This window comes from Sceloporus occidentalis, unplaced genomic scaffold (genome assembly GCF_023333645.1).
Source record: "Sceloporus occidentalis isolate IW3139 unplaced genomic scaffold, rSceOcc1.0.p SCAF_13, whole genome shotgun sequence".
Lineage (NCBI taxonomy): Eukaryota > Metazoa > Chordata > Lepidosauria > Squamata > Phrynosomatidae > Sceloporus > Sceloporus occidentalis.
Window position 1 is genome coordinate 18,914,636 of NW_028316993.1, and position 6,000 is coordinate 18,920,635.

Sequence of the window (6,000 nt, forward strand, 5' to 3'; positions counted from 1 at the left end):
AACAAAAGCAAGCTTGCTTTTATAATACAATAAATACCCCAAAAGCACCGGATCCTGTCTGATCTTGGAAGCTAAGCAGGTTCAGTCCTGGTTGGTACTTGGATGGGAGACAGCCAATGAACATCAGATGCTGTAGGCTAGATTTCAGAGGAAGGGACTGGCAAAAATACCTCTGATAAAAACAGGGTCCACTGTATATAATTCCTAGCGGAAAATGGTTAAGGATGTTATTGAAAATGAATATTGGTTTGGATAGGTTATTGGTGGAATATTTATTAGAAGATCGGAACCCGTATATTACTGTACCAGGTTACTGGTCAATTTTCTGGTAGAGGCAATAAATTTATGGCTTAAGTCTCATAACAATGATCCTGAAATTGTATTGTGAATGTATGATGTTGTATGCTTAATAAAGGTTAAAGAAAGAAGGAAAGAAACCTCTGAGTATTCCTTGCCTAAGAAAACCCTATGAAATTCATGGGGTTGCCATAAAGACACAGCTGGTGTCTTTCAGGTATTTATTAACTGTTTTCTTCCTTTTTTAATTAATATTTTATTATTTTTCCAACAGTGTTAAATAAAAGAAATAAAACAATCCACATGTGTATTACTATCTATATACCTATACTCAAACATATGGTTATTTATATAAAACATAAATATGACGTATGGATCAACACATGGTCCATAGTCTAACTGAGACTTTGGTGTTCATCACATGGAAGTTTTTGCAGCTCAGATCCGGGGTGACTCCTGCTTCAGCTATGTGAATTCACATTATAACGCACATGTTTTATCACACCTGGTTGCCCTTCCGTTGCAGTTCCTAATCGAGGGGGAATCGAATCCAAGGCAAGTCATGTGATGCGGATTCACACAAAGCAGAGTGAGTGCACATTGTATTACCACAGTGGAGCATACCACAAGGATTCAACGATTCGAATTGGGACCCTTGCGCATGCTCAGTGGGGGTCTGAACACATCCTGAACCTTTGCACTTCTGGGGTGAAGAAGGGAGCCTGGTTCCGCTTTCATGTGAATGACAGCTTCACCTTTCGTCTTCCCTTCTATTTTCCCATCCCTGGCAGCCAAATTCAAACGGGTCCTCCGTGTCAGCCACATCTATATCTATTCTCCTCCTCCATTTCAGCCACATCTACATCTATTCTCCTGTCATTTTCCTCCTCCATTTCAATCACATCTGCATCTATTCTCCTGTCATTCTCCTCCTCCATTTCAGCCACATCTACATCTATTCTGCTGTCATTCTTCTCCTCCATTTCAGCCACATCTACATCTATTCTCCTGTCATTTTCTTCATCCATTTCAGCCACATCTACACCTATTCTCTTAGAATCATAGAGTTGGAAGAGACCGCAAGGGCCATGCAGAAAATCCAAATCAAAGCATCCCCAACAGATAGCCATCCAGCCTCTGCTTAAAGACCTCCAAGGAGGGAGACTCCACTACACTCCTAGGAAGTGTGTTCCACTGTCGAACAGCCCTTACTGTCAGGAAATTCCTCCTAATGTTGAGGTGGAAACTCTTTTCCTGCAGTTTGCATCCATTGCTCCGGGTCTTAGTCTCTGGAGCAGCAGAAAACAAGCTTGCTCCCTCCTCAATATGACATCCTTTCAAATCTTTAAACAGGGCTATCATATCACCTCTTAACCTTCTCTTCTCCAGGCTAAACATCCCCAGCTCCCTGAGTCATTCCTCATAGGGCAAGGTTTCCAGACCTTTCACCATTTTAGTCGCCCTCCTCTGGACACACTCCAGTTTCTCAATGTCCTTGTCATTCTCAATCTTGTCATTCTCCTCGTCCATTTCAGCCACATCTACATCTATTCTCCTGTCATTCTCCTCATCCATTTCAGCCACATCTACATCTATTCTCCTGTCATTCTCCTCATCCATTTCAGCCACATCTACATCTATTCTGCTGTCATTCTTCTCATCCATTTCAGCCACATCTACATCTATTCTCCTGTCATTCGCCTCATCCATTTCAGCCACATCTACATCTATTCTGCTGTCATTCTTCTCATCCATTTCAGCCACATCTACATCTATTTTCCTGTCATTCTCCTCATCCATTGGATCTGAAGGAGACCCATTTTGGAGGATTACAGAAATGATCTGGTTGTCCTTATTCTCCATGCTCTCTAAAGTACCACTTCCCTGAATCTAATCCACTCCCCTTTGTAACAGTTGCCTTCTCTTAGGTTGCATCCGCACTGGGGAGATAATCCGATTTGACTCCACTTTCACTGTCCTGGCTCAGTGCTATGGAACTCTGGGAGTTGGAGTTTGTTGTGGGGTCCTTGGTTTGAGGCTATGGAATTCTGGGAACTGGAGTTTGTTGTTCCCACCAGCCTCTGACGCCCCCCCCCCTCCGGTTGCTCCCATCTCTCCCCCCAGCCTCCTGTTTCATTCCCTCCATCTCTGTCATCTATCCTTCCAAGCAACAGAAGCAATTAGGGCAAAATTACAGTGCAGAATCATGGGAAATTTGCCTCTTTGGAGGTTTGGGGGGGTGTACTGGGAGGGAAGCAAAGTTGCATTCAACACCAGACCAATTCGGAGTGAAATCGAAGTGAGCTTGAATGCGAATTCCGTGAATTCACTTTTTACCGAATTCACCAAAATGAGGGGTCACTTTGGATTCACTGCAGAAGCGCCAAAGGAGGAGCTCCCATAGAAAGGAATCACATGTGATATCACATTCACGTTCTCAGATGAATTCGCATTGTTGGACCCGCAGATCTGAGCTGCAAAAACCTTTAATATTCTCTAAACTTAATTTTTCTACTATATAAACCTCTACTATATAAACCTCATTTAGTAAAGTATACCTTCTCTAAATATATCACCTTACATTCTTTAAATCTTTTGCATTATTTTCCCTTTACCTGTGTTTTATATGTATATAAAATCTGTTTTCTGTCTGTTTTCTTGTCTCTGACTGTTTTAATTATTTATATGGTATTTTAATATTGTTATGTTGGAATTATCATGTTGTTGTTATTTAGGGAAAGAGGGGATAATGGAATTAACTTTTATATTGTATGAATTTTTGTTGTTGTAAGCTGCCTCGATCCTGTCGGCAAGCTGGGATAGAAATAAATTATTATTATTATTATTATTATTATTATTACAAAAGCAAGCTTGCTTTTGTTCATCTTTAAGATTACAACTTCTGCTAAAAGATGCTAATGATGGGGGTTTCAGCTCACCCTGGAAATAAGGTGCAAAAAACTTGCTTTTAAAATGCAAATTTTCACCCAATTGTCACCCCGATTTAATCCTGCCTCCTCAGAGATCAGCCCAACTCCACTAGGGTTAGCCTGGAAGAAGAGACTCCTCCCTCCATAAATGTCATCTTCCAGCCTGCGAGGGAGTTGACCAGGCAGGCCCAGCTCCATCAGGGCTAGCCAGGAAGAAGAGACTCCTTCCTCCATAACTGTCACCTTCTGGCCTATAAGGGATCTGACCAAGCAGGCCCAGCTCCATCAGGGCTAGCCTGGAAGAAGAGACTCCTCCCTCCATAACTGTCATCTTCTAGCCTATGAGGGAGTTGACCAGGCAGGCCCAGCTCCACCAGGGTTAGCCTGGAAGAAGACTCCTCCCTCCATAACTGTCATCCTCCGGCCTGCGAGGGAGTTGACCAGTCAGGCCCAGCTCCACCAGGGTTAGCCTGGAAGAAGAGACTCCTCCCTCCATAAATGTAATCCTCCGGCCTGAGAGGGAGTTGACCAGGCAGGCACAGCTCCACCAGGGTTAGCCTGGAAGAAGACTCCTCCCTCCATAACTCTCAGCCTCCAGCCTGCGAGGGAGTTGACCAGTCAGGCCCAGCTCCATCAGGGCTAGCCTGGAAGAAGAGACTCCTCCCTCCATAACTGTCATCTTCTGGCCTGCGAGGGAGTTGACCAGGCAGACCCAGCTTCATCAGGGCTAGCCTGGAAGAAGAGACTCCTCCCTCCATAACTGTCATCTTCTGGCCTGCGAGGGAGTCAACCAGGCAGGCACAGCTCCATCAGGGCTAGCCTGAAGGAAGAGACTCCTCCCTCCATAACTGCAATCCTCCGGCCTGCGAGGGAGTTGACCAGGCAGGCACAGCTCCACCAGGGTTAGCCTGGAAGAAGAGACTCCTCCCTCCATAAATGTAATCCTCCGGCCTGAGAGGGAGTTGACCAGGCAGGCACAGCTCCATCAGGGCTAGCCTGAAGAAGAAGAGCCCTCTCTAATCCATCTGCCTTGGTCCAGGCCTCAGAGGGAGAGAAGAATGCTGGACCTGATTCCCTCCCCACCCACCATTCCCTTCTCCTTTTGTGTCGGGTCTTTTTAGATTGTAAGCCTGAGGGCAGGGAACTGTCTTATTATCCCCTCTGTTGTAAGCCACCCAGATTCCCAGTGATTGGGCAGCATATAAATAAATCCCATTATTATTATTGTTATTAGTAGTAGTAGTATCCCGCTCTTTCCCCAGAACTGGGGCTCAGAGTGGCTTCACAACATTAAAAAACAGTAGTTAAAAACATAGAAAAAAGTACACTAAAAAGGAATTAATTTATTAACAGTAATATTAAACTATTTAACTCTACCTTTCCTGCTCAATATGACATGTATTATAGAGAAAGATTTGGAAAGAAAATGCAGGTGCATAATATTGTATATGACCACAATTGTGAGAATTGTCTGTGCTAAATATTGGAAGCAGAAACAAACACTATCAATAGAGGAATGGCTAAGTAAGTTGGAGGAAGCTATGGAAATGGATATTCTGACCACTTTAAAGAAGGATAGAAACAAAGAAGAAAGGAGAAAAGAATGGGAATGTTTAAAGAATTTTAGAGATAAATTGTAATAGCTAAGTTGCCTCAATGTAATTTCTGGTTGGGCTTTCTTTTGTTTGGATAAATAAGTAGAAATGGAATGAGATAAAGAAAATAGTAAGTATGGAAAGATAAAAGCTGGCATTTCAGGAAGCCAGGTAACAATTTAGATTTGAATTTTTAATTAATCATCATGTGTTATTAGATGTATTGTTATGTATTGTTGTGTATTATTATGTATTATATATTATTATATATCATTTACTTTTATTATTTATTTATTATTAGTATTTATTATGTATTATTATTTATATATTGTATTGTTATGTATTATGTATTGTCAGCCTATACGTTATATGGATTATATGGGGGGGTTGTATGTGGCATTATGTGTTTTGTATGTTTTCTTATATAATAATAAAATAACATATTTTTTAAAAAGTATTAAAACAGATAGTTATTAAAAGAATAAAACACATTTTATGGGGAGAAAACTATATCAAATTTTTAATTTGAGATATTAATTGAGATTCCTGGCCTGTGTGCCCTCCTCCTCCTCCTCCTCCTCCTCCTCCTCAAAGCCAAAGGATCCCAAAGGAGATCCCAAAACATTTCAGGACAGCCAGCTGGTGTTTTCCTGCCTTTCCTTTGCCCAAACCGTGGCTTCCCTCCTGCCAACACTCACCTGCTTCCTCTTTCCACCAAGGATGCCCCTTTGCAACAGAACCCAAGCCAGCCCAAGGCAAGCCTTCTGCAAAACCACCAGGGAATGGATCTCCAGCACCTGAAACCCCAGAGACGCTTATATTTTGCTGCTCCAAAACAACAAGCCCCGGCTTTGATCCGGAAGCTGCCTGGAAAAGCAAGCGCAGCTGAAAGGCTTCTCTTCTTCTGACTCTCTCTTTCGCTAGTCTATTGCAACAACCCGTAAAGCTTGTTTTTGCAGACGAGGGCTTTGCTATTACAGTATTGCTGCTGCTGCTGCTCCAAGGTCTTTAGAGGAAGCGAAGAAAGGCAGCAAGAGCTGCTGGGGGACCTCTAGCGGCCGCGCCTGGCAATGCATCCTCACTGCAGTGCTTTTACTGCCCTGGCTCAGTGCTAGGGAATGCTGGGAGCTGTAGTTTGTTGTAGCTCCAGAGCTCTCTCTCTGACACAGAAGGCTCAA

The 6,000-nt window shown here is 42.9% G+C and overlaps 1 protein-coding gene across 3 annotated transcripts in view; it reads right to left on the reverse strand.

Moving 5' to 3' along the window:
* The window catches only part of NIPAL3 (NIPA like domain containing 3), a 28,972-nt gene extending 23,185 nt beyond the window's left edge, over positions 1-5,787 (reverse strand). For all 3 annotated transcript variants that reach the window (XM_089478454.1, XM_089478452.1, XM_089478453.1), the window contains exon 1: positions 5,521-5,787. The gene's annotated coding sequence lies outside the window, so the exon portion shown is untranslated. The remainder of the gene's footprint in view (positions 1-5,520) is intronic.
* Between the last annotated feature and the right edge of the window lie 213 nt (positions 5,788-6,000).